Consider the following 20,060-nt stretch of genomic DNA (forward strand, 5'->3'; position numbering starts at 1 on the left):
CATCAGTCTGCTCTCTGGGTCTATGAGTCTATTTCTATTTTTTTGTTGTTCATTTATGTTGCTCTTTAGATTTACATATAAATGAATAAATATGGTATTTGTCTTTCTCTGACTGATTTTAAAATATTTTTATCAATAAAACTCAAGTAAGTAAAAGATTCATAGATTCTGATGATTTTGTTTCCTTTAGTTTCAGCACCAAAGACTTAACCCCCAAACTTTCAGGGACTTGAAGATGTGCTGTGACTACAAGGGTCTACATTTTTAATGCACAGACGAGTTGACCAGAGTTCTTTTTTTTTCAGTACAGAGATCTGTAACAAATTTTTGTGATCATATCAACCATATTCTTTTTCCAATGTATACATTTGAAAAGTCTTTTCATAGACGTAAAAAAAACCTATAATGATTGTAAAATTGATCATTATACATAATGGCCAAGTCTTTAGGTTGAAAAGTGTAAGAAATTTGACTGGAAAATATAGTCTTGAGAAAAATAAAGAAAGTCAAGAGGGGGTCTCACTACGTTGCAACCCAATTGCTATGTTACTATTCTGTTATTCCACTATTCTGAGTGGATTCAAGACCAAAGTAACTGAACGCCACTGCAATGTTCTTCTCATGTATTTTCTGTTTGAGCAGAAATATTAGAATACTCCCAAGAAAGCCCAGACATTCAAGATTTATAATTTAATTCCTCTAACTGAAAATGTTTGTGTAAATTGCCAAACTTGTATTTTTTTCTTTGAAACTTTATAATGAACTGTACTGCCTCAGATCAAACATGGTAATAAGTCAATTAAATATCATTTCAGATAATTTCCTCAAACTCCTGCCCTAACCAAATAGCCATAATCAAGGTTCACGCTCAACTGCAAAAAAGCGCTTGACCATAGTGAATACTGTGAGTAAATACAGTCAGACAAGGTTGAAAAATTCTGAGTTTGTCACCTTGTAGCAATTAATGATTAAAAAAGGGGGGGGTGCTAAATCCTCTCTTAGCACCGAGACTAAAAAATTTCTGCTGGTTGTTTATTGATCTTATTTTTATTTTGTTAATTACTTTTAAAGTTGCTTTGATTACTGCTAGTGAGTCGACCCATTGGGAGAGGAGTGTATATTGCAGTCTGCTGCTTCTCTGCTTCACTAATAGCTTCCTAAATCCACAGGGATAAAGCGAGGTAAATGTAGGATAAAAGTAATTGTTTTCCTAATTTACAGCCCTCAGCTAGCTGAGGCAGAACTCCATTGATCTTTAATAGCCTGGGAAGAATGCTCAATAAAGGCTTACCCTCCTCTTTACTTAAGTAATATCAATTGCTTTAATTGGCAAACATTGTAAATACTCTTGTATTTATTAACCAGATACTCATACCCTCTCTGGTTCCCGAAAATTTGGCATTGATGAGTAACCTAAGCAACATTTAATGATCTTAGTTATTCAAGTAAAAGGGTCAAATACAAACTCTTCTCCATCTTAATGATATTTTAAATTAAACTAAATATTGTACTAAGAAATACAATTATGGATGTTCTATACTCTATATCCCAAACTCACTCTGAAAATGGTAACTATTACAGACATTTCATATCTCTTATTTAAAGAAATCATGTTTGTTTTTAAGGCAAAAAATAATTGTACATTTTTAAAAATTTTACTCACATGAGATGCATTATGTTTTGTAAAAGTTAGTCTGATACGGTGGAAAAAACACTATTTCAGTTTTCAACTACTCACAGTCTAAGTGCCAATGTATGTCACTTAACTTCTCTGGGTCTCATTTTCTGCATTTAATGATCTCTTTAAAGGCAACAGGGTAGACTGAATGGTGTCTTGAAGCACCATCCTACTCTAGAAATACTGGTATATAAGCCCTGACATTTTATTCCAGGGCCAAGAGAATAATAAAGTGACCTGTAGATTTGGAGAGTTATTTCTACACAGTATCACTTTCTCTGTCTCATTTGAGCCTTGCAACCTCCTATGTGAACATGGGCTTGTAGTATTAGCTACTTCTGCCACATATCAAAACTGAGCCTCAAAGTGGTTTATGCCTTCACCAAGATCACAGGCTTAATAAATTGAGCCAATACAATCAGCTCCTGGATCTTCTGCTCCAAGTCTTATGTTCTTTCCACTGTACCACATTTTTTTCTCACACAGGTCTTATATCCAAATTTCTGAAATTGAGTTTCCAAATGCATTCTGTTAGCTCTTGAGAAAAGCATACCTTTTCCAATTTTGCATTTGCAAACCTTAACATGAAATTGTACATGCAGGAATATGTCCTGGGTTTATGAGGAACATCAAAGAAAAATTTTCTCTGCCTTCATATATCTCTAAAGACAATCCACAAGCACAGGTGGCCCTCATGCAGGTAGTGAAAGTCAGCTGCATGTAGCTGAAGTATGAGTCATGGCTTAAAGATCGTCTTCTCTTTGCTGCCTTTGCTCCTGGTCATCTGTTGAGATGCTTCATGGAAATGGTGAAAGTATGAGAATAGCCAACTGGCAGATTTCAAACCAGTTAAGACATTTGGTGATGAAGGGATGAGCTAACCCAAGAAATAACTAACTAGAATAAGTATGTAGGAAAATGATATCAAATGAGGATAAGAAGCCATCAATTTTTTAATAATACTCAGTTCAAGTCTTGTGTCCTTCTTACAGACTCCCATGACAACTCAAACTTTCATTTATCTCTTCCTTAACCTCCTATAGTGTGTCCTGTCCCTTTCACACAGGAAGTTGAAAGTATTTTTTCTTTTAAAAAAACAAGTTTTGCCCGGCCGGGCGTGGCTCAGTGCTTGAGCGTCGGCCTAGGATCCAGGCGATCGGGGTTCGATTCCCGGTGAGGGCAAATGCCCGGGTTGCGGGCTCGATCAATGACTCTCTCATCATTGATGTTTCTATCTCTCTCTCCCTCTCCTTTCCTCTCTCTGAAATCAATAAAGATATATTTTTAAAAAAAAACAAAACAAGTTTTATTTTTATAATCAAAACATTCTAGCCCACCACTGTGGCTCAGCAGTTGAGCATTGACCTATGATCCAGGAGATCCTGGTTCGATTCCTGGTCAGTGTACATGCCCGGGTTGTGGGCCCCATCCCCAGTAGGGGGTGTGCAGAAGGCAGCCAATCAATGACTCTCTCATCATTGATGTTTCTACCTCTCTCTCTCCCTCTTCCCTCTTCTCTCTGAAATCAAAAAAGATATATATCTTTTAATTTTTAAAAAATGTTCTAATAAAAATATTATAATATTAGCACCTTTATTTTCTGGGCCTTGCCTCTGTACCAGGTGTGCCACAAAGTGCTTGCCACATCAGTCAGCACCCTAAGGCCTCCCACTTCCCTGAAGTAAGTCCAAAGGAATACCCCAAGAGCCTCTAACCTTCCAGCCCACTGTCCACAGGCTCTCTGTTAAGCAGCCCCCCTCATCTCACCCTCCCCACTCCCTCCAAGGCAGGGCAAGGGCCTGCTGAAGACTCCCCAAACATACCCTCCAGGAGCCCCATCACCATGTACTGGAATTCTTGCCTCCCCTCTCAGGCAGGACATGTCTTAGGTTGGTCTCATAGCTCAAGTACAGCAGGTGACACTAAGAAGGAGAGAAGGTGGGGCCACAAGCTGTCCAGGGGATGTGTGGCTTAGCCCCTCAGTCAGCATCACCTAGGGGCCCACTCCCTCTAACACCTGAGGCAGTGGTGGGATGGGGGTGAGGGATGGGGAGAGGACAAACTTCTGAGACAACTTACTGCCTCTGAGACAAGAGTAGACACTATAAAAGGTTCTATAGTGTGTACTCTCTCTTTAAGCCTTATTACTCTCAAATGGCCCTAATTGTGAACACCTGGCTTTGGAAACCACCTCCACATTCAAACATCACACCTCCAATTTGCATGGCTCTCATTTATCTCCCCGCTACTGGAGATATATCCTAAACCCCGTGGTACAGGGGGGAGATGTATTTCTACTATCCCAGTTAAAATTTAGGATTATCTTCTCCTGGGCACTTTTAAGTTCTATAGCACCATTAATCTAATTAATTATAAGCATAGCTAGCTTTTCTATACTTATTTATTATTGCCATACAATATTTATTTTCTGTGAGGAGAAAACATTCTAATTTCTAAATTACTATCTCTCAAATAATCTTGAAGTTTACCTTATTTATAAATGAGAGCAGTCCACATTCTGACTTGCACTGTTTGTTAAAGTCAGTCTTCCCTAACTACACTGTAACCATTCTCTTGGGTATGAGAGCTACTGCTTTATTTTACTAAACATTCCACAATGCTTATCAAGGTCCTGAGCCTACAGAACATGCTAAAAAAAAATGCTGTTGATTGATCAAAAAGCAAAGAAGTTCTGCAAATAGAAAAAAGGTCACAGGAAAACTTATAAGTTACTATCCAAAACCAACAATTACACCAGCATATGTTGAAATTCGAGCTACATAAATATACCAGAGTGCTCTCATATATACGTTGAGGTCTTAGACTTACTGTTTTCGAAGAGCAAGCAGAAGGGCAAAATGACATGAAATGTGGGAAGAGGTAGAAGGGAGATGAGACAGAGGGAAACAAAAGGAGACCGAAAGAGAATGAGGCCGAGAACGACACACTGGGAGGAGAGAGTGAACGAGCAAGAGGGGAATGCAACTGGAGGTCCAGGGACAAGGAAGGGAACTGAAGGAGACAGACATTAAAATAAATGCTATGGATAAAAATTACCCAAAGGTGGGTGGTTGTTTATTAACTAAGAGAAAATAATAATTTTTCCAGGTTTTCTGTTCTAGGCTTTCTTATTTTAGTTTCCACATCAAAGGGAAAGAAAAGGAGAATGAGAAACACAAAACTGATTAAATCTATTTACAGTACATTTCTGAAAAGAATTTCTAGGGGAAAACTGTGAAATAGATTAAGTTGGTGTCTATTTCCCCAAGCTTCCAATTAAGTATCCCTTTCACCTTAAGTCTGTGCCTCCTTCTGATCTGATCTGATTTTTCAATTAAAATATCAGATTTTAGGAAAGGTTCTAAATTGCATTCACACTAAAGTATAACAAACTAAGTCTAGTGTTCAAGGCAAATTATTGGTAGTAGTGTATTCAAATAATTTCTTGTCAAACAAAGAACATTTTTCTCCTGGCCAGTGTGCCTCTATTAGTTGGAGTGCTGTCCCCTACACCAAAAGATGGCAGGTTCAATTCCCAGTCACGCACACATCCAGGTTGCAGCTGGTTTTATCCCAGGTCTGGGCAAATGCGGGAGGCAACAGATCTCTCACTCTCTTTCTCTCTCTCTCTCTCTCCTCCCTTCCACTTTCTCAGATTAAAAAATAATAAATAAATAAATAAATAAATAAATAAATAAATAAATAAATAAAAAATATTGAGCCAGTTATTTATTTTTAAAAAGGAACACGTTTGAGAGTGAAAAGAGATACTCTTAGTAATATGCCAGGGAACGTATGGTCATTCCTAAGTAAGAGAGAGAGATCTAGGGAAAGAGCCCTTCCCTGAGTCTCTAAAACAAGATGTTATTGTTTTATGCCAAGTAGTAAAGTCAGTTATATATCAGAGTCTCATGTGAATCAAATTACTACACCAAACTATTTTGTCTAATCATAGGATGTTATAGAACAAGACATATGTATATCATTTCAAATTACAATACTATAACATAGTCATTGTAATAAGTTCTGCCTTTCTGAATACCTAATGCATTAATTTACAAGAGTGTTGGCTTCTAGAGCTACAAATATCTGCCAATTAATTAGCAGTGCAAATGGAAATGCTAACAATTGCCTGATTTGAATTCATATGTGATTTTAGATAATTCAGGTCAAGACCTTCTGTGTTTTTCCCAATTATAGGAAATTCATGTTGGAACTCAAGTCACATATTCTTAAAATAAACCAGAGATGTTTCTGGCAAGCAGAATTTATACAATAGCATGTATACACACAATAAGTCATATCTTTGAATATTAGGTCCATAAACAAACCACTTAATTGGCTTGCCAGAAAATTTAGTCTTGATAATAAAATTGGCAAAACTATATATTAGAATTAATAATATAATATTAATGTCCTAGCTGATTTGGCTCAGTGGTTAGAGCGTACCAGATTTGATTCAGGCCCAGGACACATATCTCAGTTGCAGGCTGATCCCTGGTCTCTCTCCCTCTCTCTCTCTCTTTCTAATCTCTCTGAAAAAGCAATGGAAAAAAATATCCTCAGGTGAGGATTTAAAAAAATATATTACTGCAAAATACCTTTTTCATTTAGTGCATATTTTTCTAAAATTATCCCACCCCCTTATCATTAAGCTCCTTCTGACCAGATTCATCCATACACAAAAAATGAAGTCATTTTCTAGTCATTCTTACTTGGTGTTCTCTTAATTTATGGCACAGACTGATCTATTCCTTGTAGGCTTCCTACAAGCTGTCTCTAAGCCAAAAACAGGCAGACAATGAATTAAAAATTCATCAGAAAATATCTTAAGTTTAATTGCCAATTGTTCTGTGGATGTCCCAACTAGTCCTACTTTAAGTGTGAAAAATTCATTAGATTTAATAAAAATTTAATAGTGATATAATTAAAACCATTAATTCATTACTTATTCAAAAATATATATTGAAAATATACTCAATGCAGATACACTGTTATAAGATCTGGGGATATTATAATGAACCAAACAACAAGATCCTTGTCTCATTAGAGTTTACATTGCAACAGGCGAACAGTCAGAAAGAATCAAGGTAATCTTAACACTGTTTAAATTTCTCTGCTATGCCAAATAGAGAATTTATACCATTCTCAATCTATTTAAATTAAGTGATATAAAATGCCTAGCATGTAACACATGCTTATATGGGCAAGTGAAGTCCAACAACTTCTGTGTTACTATGACTACAAAGCCACCTGCTTAGATTCACAACTATTAAGAGGGCTCTTCTCCTTCTTAACCTGTTAGATATAAAGAGAAACTTAGCCTTTTAACACTGAGATCTCAGAATACAGCATGATGCATTTAGAAATATAATAGTTTTGCTAGGCTCTTCACAAATAAGCAAAGCAATATAAACTGTGGAGCATAAATATTATTTAGCAAACAGCATAAAGATGGCATCATGTACTATATACATTACACATTGAAAAACACTCACACTGTTTAATGCTCTTCACTTTCCCACAATTTCCATTCACACCTGTCCCAGAGAACTCATGAAGTAGCACTAAGCTGCTCTCTCAAGACATCTAATTCTCAAACATTACATGGAAGAACTTGTGTACTAAAATGAGTCCTGAAATATGTCATTAGCAGAGTAATTTTTAAATAGAGAATCTTTATGAAAATAGGATCAGCATTCTCTTTAAGGTTAAAAACTAAGTGGATATCATTATAGAGTTATAATTAAATTTCACTTCATCTTTGAGTGCCAGGGCTATGGTTGATGGTTGTGCATTTTGTCTAAAGCACAATGGGATCTGGCAGAAGGTATGAATGGAGCTAAAAATTCAATCTACGCTCTCTGCTCACGAAACACTGCACTCTGGTGTAGGGCTTCATAGGCCTCCAGGAAATGAGTGCCTCTTCCTAATTCTCTTCCTCAAAAAGCTTTCTTTTTTATAATTTTCCCAAACATTCTGTATAGGCTAGCAGATCTTGGACAAGTGCTACTAGCACCGTGGCAACTAAAGTCAGCAGCAACTACACAAAGAAGATTCCACAAACCAACTCTTTTTCCTGTCAAGCATCCAGGGTCAATTTTGAAAATAAGAGTTGAAATTCAAAGAGTTAGTTTCCATAACTGTAAGCTTAAGAAAACAACAACAAAAAAAACCTTAGATGTGAAAATGTTTTTTATAAGAGGAGATGATGCTACTGACCATTTTGGTCACATGTTTAAGGGGAGTTTTCCCCAAAGCAGTAATGACTGCACACAGATTCACATAGTCTATCACCAAGTCCCTCTTGTGAACACTAATATAGGCCTGAGAATAGTGTCTGACTAAAGGGACTGCAAGACTGCCAGTTATCTTGACCTGAGCAAAACTGTGATCTAAACTTTGAACTAATCTAGCACCTATTACAGCTAAATATCCCTAACAATATCCTCTTGGGATCCTCTTGAGGGCCTGGGCTCTTAATCACCCCTCTCTCTCCCCAGCTCCCAGCACAATACAGGACATGTAGATTCAATAAATGTTGGTTAACAAATAAGAGACATTTAGAAATTGCCATTTAGTGGTTCCTAATATCTGTGTTGTAAACTCAACAGTGAAGGCAATTAAAATCCTATCTGCTGTGGTATGTAAGCTCATTTCTTCTTATTAGGGTCTCAGTTCAATTCTATAAATATTTATTAATTACCTATTAAGTGTAAGGCACTATACACCTAAAATTGTGGGGAATACAATGATAAATTCATACAGACTTGCTGCTTTTAAGGTGATTGTTGTTTCATGAAGGATGATAGAGGTACAAAGTCAGAGTGTATCAACCAGCAGGCTGTCATTCTCTGCTAAGTCAAGAAACCTATAATCAATGGAATTCATTTTAGAGTCACCTTGGAAATTTGGACTGAGCTGCCACAGCATTGAACCAAAGTGAATAAAAAGCAAAAGCTTTGAAATTAGCTAGGGGGTTTTAGTGTACATTTTCACCTCAGATTTCCCAATATCCCAATGTTCAGTTGTTCTCCCAGGGAAGGCAGTAAATGTTGTCAGGGTGCACAAGAAAAATAGGAAGCCAAGGCTGCCCGGTAGAACTGGAAGTGCCATGCTTCCTGTATCCTGATTCCCTCATATGTCCCAGGGCTCCTGCCACCCATGAGGATTTACAAGTACCTTATGCCCAGTAATTTACACTTAACATTCTAAAATTCAAAAGTATGATCCTCGCATATCTTACGCATTTTGTGTCCATATTAAAAAATCACATAACTGCCCAGTGGCTCGTCAATAAATGGCATGTTTTGAGAAAAAAAAAGCAATGATTTATTTTGAGTAGGGTTGGTTTTAATTTGCTCCTGTCTAATTTGAATACCATTCACTTAATGAGAACAGTTCATATTATGATATTAGCATATCTCACTATGATCTTGTTTTAATGAGAAAATTGCATTATGAGATTGATGTTGCCTTTGAATTATAGGCCCTTAGTATTCTGCATTTGTATTATCTGACTCTGAACCATAAGTCAGAATGCTGCATAGTCAAACTGAATGAAGCTGTCGGCCAACAATACAGTGTAGACAAAAAAAAAAAAAATCAAAATGTTACTGCACTCAGCCATCATTCATAAAATGTTATAGGCATTTCACAATCTTATATTCTCATCACAGAAAATGTAATGAAAAAGAAAATGTCACATGATTAATCATTTCTCCTGACAAAAGTTTAATAGGAAAGGGAGAATGTTGTATTACCAATGTAAATCAGTCATTATGCCCTTAATGCTGTATTTCCATGGTGATTCCACACAGCTATGTTCAAGAAAGTCTGAACCTCCCTTCTCCATAGGCATCTGGCTGGTTTTGCAATAGCCCCAAGAATGTGACAAAGCTCAAGAAATAGGAAACAGATTTGGAAGAATGACTATTGTAATAAAACAAAAAACTTGCTCCTGATATGTTCTTTTGTAAAAACAGCTTTTAATAAATTGAAGCACAGATGCAAAAACTTTCAAAAACCAAATACAAGGAACACATTATTTTATTTTTTCTTTAAGATACACAATTCTTGGGATTATACCAAAAAATAAAATGTGAAGCAATATGAAGAAAAAAATGGTTCATTATTAAATAAAATGGCCCCACTATAGGATATGCTCTAAATTTAATAAGAAGGAGATAGTTCTTTCTCAGTAATAGGAATTTTGCCTTGAAAGAAAGAGATCGGAAAGCTTTGTCAGTTTCAGACGCCAAAGCTAATATATCTAGTTTGCATCGGACTTGAAGTGGGATAAAGGTAAAGCACTGAGCAATTATAAAAATTAATGAAATAGCAGAAAATATCAAAAATCAAAAAGAGGTATTGAGCAAATTTAAGGTGAAAATAAAATTGATTAGAAATTGAAATAAAATGCTAAAAATATATTCCTAAATTTAGTCCTGTAAATTACTTGGGCATTTCAAAACTGAAATTCCCAAATGTTCCAAAATGCATGTCAAAAACAGAAAGAGTAAACTGTAATTCATTTGGCTTTCTTCCATTCCACAAATCCAAGAGTGAGCATTTGCCTAAGGGCCACAAAGACAAAGCACAACTGCTATTCCCAAAGAGATCGATCCTTGATTTGAAGGAATATTTTCAGTGGCAGCAAAGGGAGCAGGTCTGGCACACAGGTGGATGAAAATGAGCAGCAGTGGGAGAAACAGCCGTGAAAAAATATCCTCAGAACATTACAATTGTTTGGACTCCTGAACCAATCACTTGATTATAGAAAGAAATGATGGTCATCTATATGTTTGGGGCTGAAAAGTAAAAATATTATAGAACATGGAAATCTGTATGTTTTAAAAAAGAAGTTACAGAAAACTTTTAATGATGTAAAACTTAACGTGCTTGAGTGTCAATTACATAATTTGAAACACTAAAACCATAGAAACAAAGCACTGCAAACTGTAGGAAAAGAAGAGAACAGAAAGTTCCCAGTCAGGGATTTGTGGCAGCTGAGAGCTGTGTGCTGTGATGTGCGGCCGGGCTGTGGGATTAGACACAGCTCCTAGAGGGCTGCTGTAAATTATAAACCAGCATATGTGCAAGGGGAAGAGGCAGCCCATTAGTAAATCTTTCAAATATAGATGGGCTCCCAAGAGGTTAGTTTGTACATTATTCACAGGAATAACTTTGACTGCACAAAGATTTGTGGAGCATTTCAACTGCCCTGAGATAATTAAGAATTTGTTCAGTGAACAAAAATGGAAACCTTAAAATCACAGTAGCTGAACAAATTATTCCAAAATGGCATCATTTATTTGATAGTAAAATAAGTTTGGACAAAAATTAACAGGAGATTCTATTGTGGTCACTTAAATTGTCTGAAGGGATACAAAACAGAGTACTATTGAGTTGTTATATCCCCCTTCAAGGAAGGATATCGAGCCTCCATTAATAATTAGAACTCAACATGTACCATATCTGACTGAAATTTAATGCATTTCTTGGCCTGTAACTTAGAAAACTTCTCATAATAATGATTCCCTACAATCAAAGCATTGGTACAATCTGCTAAAATGTTCAATAAGCCAGTTGCACTTGGGGTCTAAGTAGCATACGGTTTTCACTTCTGCCCTGTGATTGAGTGGCTAACTCTGGTAAAAATTCTTCTAGTTAAATGTGGCTTTGAATAATAAACTCACCATTCTTTAAAAGAAGAGTGCTGGATGTATGAAATGAATGCCTTTCACTTAAACCTAGTTCCATTTATGCATCTTAACTGTATTACTCCTTCTGTGCTTGTGAGGAAAATCTTCTTGATGCAGCTTAGAGAGAAGCCACTTTTATCATGTATTTAAAGGAGACACATCAAACTCACGCAAGTGTAGTATTCTGTTATGCAAAAGAACAGCTATAAATATAGATATCAAGAAAAAAAAGAATTTAAGGAGCAAGGGCAAGCACAAAACAGATAATTAGATGGGATCAGAAAGGCAGAGAACAAAAGGTCAGGAAGGGAAGTATTTGTGCTTTCATTTTCTAACCACTTTCTTACTTTTTTCCTAATCCCATTACCATTTTTTGATTTTTCTTATAGAGGAGGTTTTTAATAGCTAATATACTAACATTATCTTTAACCAAGCTCATCTTTATTTTATGCTTACTAGTTATATTAGCAGGTCACATTTCCTTCTTCATGGGGTTTTTTTCCTAACCAGGTGGCATTTCAGGACCCAAAGCAAATGTCAGTGGGGAAAATTCCTGGGATCAGAGAGTTCAGATCATAATTCTTCCTCTGACTGTTTTAGTGCCAAGAGTGAATTACTTAATCACTCATAGAAATAACATAAGAATGGAGAATAACACTGAAGCTTGATATCTAAACCTAAAACCATAGCTTCTGCTCATTCCTTGATTCTAATAATAAATCATCCATGATATTGATTTTTAAAAGAGCAACTTGATTACATTTCGAAAATTTCCAAAAGTCACTTGCTCACTCAAATTTAAGGCTAAGGGGTCATTTTGTTAGCACAGTAGGTCATGAGCTTAGCAAAATCATTATGGCTACATTTCAAAAGCTTCTTGTATAATTAATAAATTCTGTTGCGTATCCAAACTTAGAAGGCAAATGGTTAAACACACCTGGGATTTTCCTAACAAGTGCCAATCCCAGTGATGGAAAGGCATACTTTCTCCACTTGCTTTCAGTTTATGATGTCTAAATATCCTGTTATAAATGGTGATAAGACTTAGGCCTCACAATGATTTCCCACAGCTGGAAACTTTGTCTCTACTGTAATTACTCAAAAGTACGTCTGTGTAACCAACCCTGATTTCTCAACTATATTCAAGTCCTATGTTTCCAGTTGCCAATCAGACATCACTACTGTCTGTTCCATCTCCTCCAACTCTAGATTCTCATGCCCAATATTTTACCTTCCCTCTTTGAATTGCTTCTACTTCTAAATTAAATAATGTATGAAAGTGAGTAGAACAGCTCCTGATGTATTAACCTGTGCTTCCTCGGGGTTAGCTCCTTTTCTCAAATTCCCTATTTCTACTAATACTCCACAACTCTGTTAGTCCCCAAGCTTAATATCTCAGATCTTAAGCCATTCCATCTGCTCTATTGTCTTTATTAAGTCACTATCAAGTTATTTCTCTATTCCTACTTCTCTATTCTAGGACAGGTTTATTCATATCTTTATTATTGCATTAGCATTTTATAATTTACTTCTATCTAACTATATTCACTTACTCTCATCTTGTTCCCTACCACCTGCAACTTGACATTTCTAAGTTCTCAAGATTAATCTTGGTAAAGGCCTACATTTAGCATATTGGCCCCTTTCACGAAATCTACAGCAGACTCTTGTATCATGTGGAAGTCTGAATGTGCATATAAGAGACAGGATATGTAAGTTGAGAAGCACTGGTATTTCTACGCTGGAATTCCTTCCTGGCATTTCTGGGGAAACCTATGGCTTGCCAAATCTCAAATCCTCATAGAAATCAGAAATATGGAAAAAGTGTTATAATTCTCCTGCAAAAATTAAAGTTTAACAATTAACATAGAGGTATTACTGGTGAGAAGGAATCACTGATGTCCAGGTGAAAGCAAGACAGAAAATGCTGACACATGGGGTCCAAGATTAAAGTCTACATTTCCAGAAACTGGGACAAGAGCAAGTAGGAGAGAAGTGTTCATAACCTGTTCAGTCAGTCTTGTAGCTGTTGCCTTGCTGTAAGTGTGTATTCCTGGCCTTATCTCCTGTTAATGGTCAGTCATTTTTCAATTAAAATAAATATTAATATGTTTACATTCATTATATACTGTAAACAGATCCTGTGAGTGAAATTTCAAGAAATAACAGTTAATGGAAGGAAAGTAAGTCTTTGAATTGGCGAATTTGACAGGTGTTTCCCTGTAGTGCTGTTAATATTGCTTAGAGATCTAAATGTCACACTATTTGAACACTACCAAATAATGTTGGCTGGTGTTTTTCAGTGTTTGAATATTTGCTATAGGCTATTTTTCTTGTAAATACTCTTAAATTAATATTTCCTATTTACTGTACAACTTTTAAAGAAATCCATAATATAAAAAGTATGAAGTACTTTAAGAATAACTGAGTACTTCAGGAATTCCCAGGAATTCCTGGGAATTCTAGTTTCTTATTCCTGAATCCCAAAGAGTAACATCTGTCAGGAATTTTGAAACACTAAGAAATACACAAACACAATTCTAATAAGTTCAAATGAAAAAAAAAAAAAAAAAACAAACAAACAAATTAGAAAAAAAACAGGAAGATGGCATTAGAGATTGGTTATAAGCTCTAAAGTAGAAAAGGCTTTCTCAGTACAGGGGGGAGAGTTAGATACAGAAGGAACAGCACACACACCACCACAGCAGTGTAAATCCACAGCTTATTGGAAGAGCAGTGAGTCATCTGGTTTGGTTATTGTTTGAGGTACAAAAAGAGATCAAGGTAGACAAGAGTAGGGTAGAAAAAAATGTTGAGGCTATATTTTGAAGGGTGTTGAATGCTTAAAAGCCAAGTGTACCTAGTTGAAATTGTTTTAACAAATAGTTGTTGAATATTGCCTATTTTCTCTACAAAGGCTTCCCAGTGATTTTCACACCTCCTTCTTTGAACTTCTATAGAATTTAACACTTTTACCAGACAATTTAACAGCTATGAGCCTGTGAAGATCTCAAAGACAGGTTTCAGTGCTACTTGATGGTATTACCACTTGAGACCAAGAACTGCCTGCAACCTATCATGCCAAACACCTTCTTCCCTGTGGAGTTCCCGGGGGAGCCCTATACAGGAAGAACAGCAGAGTGGAAATCAAAGTACCATTGTATTTACAGCTGAGCAAGAAGCAGAGAACCCTCATGTTTAATCGAACCTAACATATATCATGGGACCTGGAGGCAAGTTCAGGATCATCTCAAGAGAGAACATGAGTGAGCAAAAAATTCAGAAGAGATCCTACAAAAAGAAAATAAGAAAAAGAGAGGAAGACAGTTTGATTCATACCCAAAGAAGTAGGTCTTACGTCCGTCTTTTAGTATTGTAACAAGAAAACACAAGGCAGTACATAGAATGGACTCAAACCTTTAAAGACATAAAATTCTGCTCACTAACAAACTTTGGTCCAATCATTATTCTGGGTTCTGACCGATTTTGACTCTTCTTTGTGGGGACCCGGAAGTGTGTAGTAGAAGATGGCAGATGGTGAGTGTATCAATTACCTATTACTTTAAAATAGGATTTTTTTATAGCAGCACTATTGACAACTTAAGGCCAGACAATTATTTTTAGTGGGGGGCTGTCCCATGCATCTCTGGCTTTCACCCACTAGGTGCCAGTACCACCCCTCAATCTGTGACAACCAAAAATGTTTCAAGACATCACCAGATGTCCCTGGAGGGGTGAAATCGCACATGGTTCAGAACCATTACCTTCAAACAGCTTCCATTTATTTTCACTCACATGACTGCTGGTCATGGGTTGGAAGGTCAGCTGAATCTGCTTCAACATGCAGGTTCCACTGGGTTAGTTTATTCCACGTAAGTTGGGCTCAGATCTGCACCAAGTATGTTCATACTGCATCTCAGTATTCCTATGCTGAGAGTACAGCTGCTATCTAAGGGAACCTCTTACATGACAGTGGTAAAGACACATGAGGGGAAGCCCAACCGTCCTTGCTCATTTTGAGTCTTTGCTTGTTTTGTGTCCTGACATCCTATTAACCAAAGCAAAGCATAAGATCAAGCTCCAAGTTAGGGACGGAAAACACAGTTGGCCAGCAGTGGAAGACTTTCCATTTACATAGCAAAGGGCAGGAATATAGGGAGAGGTGAATAATTAAGGGTGGTAATTAACTCTACCATAGTGGACCTGCTGAGAAGAGGAGAGGTCTCTTCTCCACAGAATCCATGCCTTATAATTATCCTGTTCTTTATAACATCAGGTATGATAGCTGTTACATGTGTCTAAATAAACAGATAACATGTTTGCCTGCTTTAATCCTCAATCTTTGTCTCTAAGGTTTATATCTGATCAGATGTGAAATGATTCAAAAGTAAAACCATGACCCATTTTAGCTAGGAAGGAGACTGAACTGTCACAGAGCAGCTGGTGTGGCCCTTCATTCCAACTCAAGCTCTGCTTTGCCTCAGACCCCATTCAGGAAATAACTCTCCTCATCAATAGGACAGAACACAACCTCTCCAATTACCGTAACAGGTATAATTTAGGACACACCTTGAAAAACTCAGAGCATGAAGATATGAAAGAAAGATGAAGGGCTACAAACAGATAAGTTATCTAAGAGCATTTGTACCAATTCTATTAGAGGATCAAACTTCCTTTGGAATCTAATCAATTAAGACCCTATGAGTAAAGATAGATTTTTCTGCAAAAAATAGTAAAAGTTCTCTTTAAAAGAAAAATAAATAGTAAAAGTTCTAATGCAAACAAAATCTTAGTTCAGGCCACCACAGGAACAAGAAAACTTGAAATAACAAAATAAAAAAGTTCATACACAGCAAGAACAAACTATTCTCTTCTGCTTTAGAATTTTCTCCATATCTTTAGTGAGAAAAAGTTAGGCTTTGCACAAGAGCTCTCCGTATCATTTATAGTTGACTAGATATAATACCACTTAACTATAGAACAAATTGTACTTGCTTCTCTACACATGCAGTGATTTAGTTATTCTACATCATTCTTCTGTGATCTTTAAGATGCCTAACCTAAAGAACTCATCCAGATTTTATTCAGGAAGGATGTCCAGATTAGTCAAACTACACATGACTATTTTGGTCAATTGCCCAGTGGTGATTCCAGTCTGGATGTTCTACACATTTCAGCTATTCAGCATCTCTCCCACAGAAGCCTCCTGCTCCATGCCCTAAAATTATCTGATCCCTCTTCTTATCAATGGAACAAAGAGGTGTCTGAACACAAAGTGCACAGTTGCCCAGGTGCTTTCAGGCATTTCGACTTCACTACAATATTTATGGAGCACTTATTATAAACTGGACACTCTGCTAGATGAAAGGTAAACAGTTCCTACCCTGTAGACAAGAGGGTCTAGAAAGGGATAAGTAAACAAATAAATTACAGAGAATGTAAAAAGGTCATGAACAAAGAGAAGCTCCTGTGCCATCTGGGTAAAAAATGATACAGAAGAAGGAATGATTGATCCATCATTCTAGAGGCATCAGGAACAATTTCCACAAGATGTAAATCCAGTTTGATGTAGACCACATTTCTCCCATTAGAGACCTAAAGAATCAAAGTGACACTATCTCGTTATATTTAAACATGCTTTTCTAGCTCTGCATTTTCCATTTAGTGAGAAATATAACACAAATGAAAGTATTAAAGTGTTGATGAATTGTTCTTAACCTTCAAAAAAATTCCAAGGATGTGCTATAGCTAAAAAGTATAATATCTAAGGACCTCCATCTTTTCACCGTATTTTCCAAGTGTTTTTATAGAATATAAAGGACCTAAATCTAAGGACCTCCATCTTTTCATTGTATTTTCCAAGTGTTTTTATAGAATATAGAAATTCAAGAGCAAATGTTACCTATGATTAAGCTGCATTCTATATTATTGCTCTTTGTGATCTCTTGCTTCCTTTGCTAGGGTACTATAATTACCTTATAAAAGAAAGGGTGAAGTAATAGATGACAAAAACATTCCCTGAATTTCGCTCTCACCCAGGCTGTCATCTGGAATCTCTGAGTCTCTCAACCTTTTTCTAAAGCTATTAATGTTATTGCCATGTTGACCTTTGCTGCTGTTTGCCATTTTGAAATTTACAGATCAGCAAGCACCAGTAAATCTTGTCAGAATTAATGCAAATGTAAGACACAGTCATTACCAGCTCCTCACGGTAAAGAATAGCCTGCTACAATGTTATTACTGAGACACAATTTATCCTGATTGCCAGAAAGATGAGACTCCCTGAATATAAGCAGTAAACTCTCCTGGAGAAATAAATTTCACTGGCATTGCCCACACAGAAGTTTGCTCACACGATGAATGCTGTAATTTCAAGGAGTGGCAGAGTGATTGATTCACTCCAAGTATCTCCCATCTCCCCCTGCTGGAAAATGAAAGTTAATTTGCTCTCATTCGTTCTCTTCACTGCAGTAGATATTTTTAGGGGTTGAACTCAGCAAATGAAGACTGGTATATCATGGTCCAGATGAGTCTTTTTTTCCCCCAGGCACTGAATGTGCCTTTATATTTCAACCCTGCACGTTTCTTTTATAGGGTTCCCTAGGATTAATATACCAATGAATTCCAAGCCTAACACAAAGCATTCTTTGCTCTATTAGATGTGCTTATGTTTCTAATATATAAATAAGTGGCTTCATACTAGAGTTGACAATATATAGGTAGCAGAATTCCTGTTTGTGACAATTCCATCTCCTCAGTGCATTTTTAAATCTCACTAAGGAATTCTTGTGATGATGTTTATTGAACTAAGAATTTGAATACAGTAGTCTTCTTAGAGAAGGAGTGTGAATAAATGAGTAAACCCTGAAAACAAAGCTAAGGAAGAAATATTTTTATGTAGATGTTTGTCAGTCTTTGGGGAAAGAAGGAACATACAAAAGAAATTTGTTCTAAATACATGCAAAAAAAACTTGGATATATGAGCAAAAGGTAATGTGGGCATGAAATGGATTAATCTTCTTTTTTGGTTTCCAGCCTCAGCTGAGGAGTTCATACTTCAGAGAACATGAGATGTCACATATCACAAAAATGTCACAAAAGGATGCTCCCCATAGGGAAGAAAAAAGTTAAGATTAAAACAATGAGTGCATATTTATAATAGAAACATTCAAAATACAAAAGAAAAAATTAAAAGAAGCAGAAGCAATAATATTTTAAGAGCATGTGAAATAATCCATTTTAAAGTTATTTTATAATCCTTAAAGAAATTAGAAATTAGAAATCTCTTAAAATATTAACTCTTCAAATATGAATTTAATTTGAAAAATAAAAGGATAAAATATAACCACACAGGGTCTAAATCTTATTTCTATAAACAAAAGCACCTAGGAGAATGGGTATTATAATAAAAGATTGACATATGATATAGAAACTTTAAGATGAATATTTTGATCCTTTATTTTATTGAGTGCTGACCATATACCAAACATTATTCTAGGTGCTGAGAATAAATAGAGGCCCCTTTAAGGACCTTATAATCTAAGAGAAGCAAATAATATGACTGTTAGCTTGTGATGATCTATATTTGGTGGAGATATTAAGTAAATCTCATTTTTTAACAAAGTCCAGGAAAACAGAACAAACATAGTTTTACTTTTCTGATAAGAAGGTAACTGATCCATAAAGAAACTGTTTTTATTGAATTTTTTCAGCTGTCAGAAAAACTAAAAATCAAATATATATTACCAACATTAATAATAGCTGATCAACCAAAATGTCCATTTACTATGAAGTAAAACCTTCCTAAATTTAACTTTAAAACATTAAAAGCAGCCCTGAATGTGTGGATTTGTGGAGCATCGTTGCATACACCAAAAGGTTGCAGGTCCAATTCTCAGTCAGGGTACATACCTAAGCTGTGGCTTCAATCCCAGGTTGGGGTGAGTATGGGAAGCAACCAATATATTTCTCTCTCTCTCTCAATAAATGGAAATGTATCCTTAAGTGAGGATTTAAAAAAAAAATTAAAAGCAGAATATAGTTGCTCTTGACCAAAGAAGATTATAGAACTTAAAATAGATGAAAAGATTACAGGATTTTAAAAAGTGACTTTACTCCCCTTCATAAGAACAACCAGCAACTATTCATGGACAAGACACCACTGAGAAAATTTCTGAACAAGGGAGTGAAGACAAAGCACCCCTCTATACCACAGAAACCAAGACAGACCATTTGTGATGGTGTAAGAGAAGCAGCTACATGTTAACTTCAGTGCCCTTCCCTTAAGCTAGGGCAGTACCTTGCCAAGAGGTCTTCCCTCAGCCTACAGTTCTTACATTGGGAAAATAGAGCCCAAGTTGGACATCCAGCTAACTCAGCATTGTGGGTCACTTCTTGGGAGTTCCCATTAAGTCTCACATCACAGGGATCATGAGGGAATCTGTGGGGATTGCCCACTGGGAATCTGATTTTGACAGAGAAATGGAGAGGAGTTTGCAAAAATTTGCCCTAAGATCTTGCAGCACCCAAGTAGTAGCTGCATAGTGAACTCATGAACCTTGCTCTCCCCACACCTGCCACATCTCACCACCATAGTGGTGGGACCCTGAAACCCAGGAAACTCAGACACAGTGGGGCACTCACCACTCCAGTGATCCAGTCAGCAACTCTCACAACCA

Source organism: Miniopterus natalensis, chromosome 1 (assembly GCF_054644295.1).
Source record: "Miniopterus natalensis isolate mMinNat1 chromosome 1, mMinNat1.hap1, whole genome shotgun sequence".
In the NCBI taxonomy this organism is placed as follows: domain Eukaryota; kingdom Metazoa; phylum Chordata; class Mammalia; order Chiroptera; family Miniopteridae; genus Miniopterus; species Miniopterus natalensis.